The 1,133-nt window shown below is 42.9% G+C and overlaps 1 non-coding gene across 1 annotated transcript; it reads left to right on the top strand.

The window, feature by feature from the left end:
* The first annotated feature begins 313 nt into the window (after positions 1 to 313).
* Positions 314 to 419, top strand: LOC118491933. Its single transcript, XR_004892378.1, has one exon. It is a non-coding gene; the product is annotated as a small nucleolar RNA R71 (small nucleolar RNA).
* Positions 420 to 1,133: the final 714 nt, after the last annotated feature.

Raw genomic sequence — 1,133 nt, 5'->3', positions numbered from 1 at the left:
GGGGCTGCCGCATCCTTCGCAAGCCATAACCGAAGCTGTTTTGTTCAATTCAAGTTTCTTTATTTTATTAGTTAAGACTTCGATTTGGACTTGCAAAGAAGTGGATTCATCCACTTTGTGGGCGCTCTGGGATATAGATTTTGAGCCCCTATGAGTGTGCCATTGAAAATTGTTTTGAGCAAGTTCTTCAATTTGATTATAAATTTCGTCGGGTCGCCGATTCCCAAGGAGTCCCCTGGAGCAGGAATCAAGGATTTGCCTTGTGTGCAGCAAGAGTCCGTTGTAGAAGGTGGACACTTGTTGCCAACGTTCAAGACCGTGGTGTGGGCACTTCCTTAATAGCTCCTTGAACCTTCCCATATTTCGTACAAGGATTCCCCGTCTTCTTGAGAGTAGGTGTTAATCTCGATCATGAGTTTGGCGGTTTTAGCGGGAGGGAAATATTTGTAGAGAAATTTTTGGGCAAGTTCATTCAAAGTGTGTACTATGTAAATAGGGATCTTCATCGGCTAGGGACCCACTTGGGAGGGTGTTTAACCAAGCTTTCGCTTGGTTTTTGAGGGAAAACAGGGAACATACGGAGCCGAACGCCATCGCTAGAGGCTCCGTTGATCCAAAAGGTGTCACATATTTACAAGAAGTTGGTAATATGTAAATAGGGATCTTCATCGGCTAGGCCATGGAAAATGGCAGAATTTTGGAGCATTTGGATAAGGTGTGGTCGAAGCTCAAAGTTATTTGCATCGACATTAGGAGGGTTAATAGCAGCTCCAAGATTACCGACCATAGGCCGTAGGTAATGTGACAACCCTCTCAAAACCAGGTATCCGTACGACTTAATTAATTATTAATTATTGCCTAATTACTGTGCTTTACTGAGTTTGCTGATAAACTGCTACTTGATTGTTGGTACTTGTACATATCTGCATCATACTTTGATATTCCTGTCACTACACTACTTAATTGCTGAACCTTAGTGACAAACATGATGCACAAAAGCACAGTAGCACTAAACGGATACACAGTGAACATGCTGGTATAGCCAGCATCAGGCAAACACTGCCTCTAAAGGCCTGAATGAGCCAGAATTATTTTACTACACCCATAGTGTGTGTAGGGATACAAGGGTTGTA

This window comes from Helianthus annuus, chromosome 4 (genome assembly GCF_002127325.2).
Source record: "Helianthus annuus cultivar XRQ/B chromosome 4, HanXRQr2.0-SUNRISE, whole genome shotgun sequence".
Taxonomy (NCBI): Eukaryota; Viridiplantae; Streptophyta; class Magnoliopsida; order Asterales; family Asteraceae; genus Helianthus; species Helianthus annuus.
Note: the sequence above shows the minus strand (reverse complement) of the source record. Positions and strands in the feature narration are given on the sequence as shown.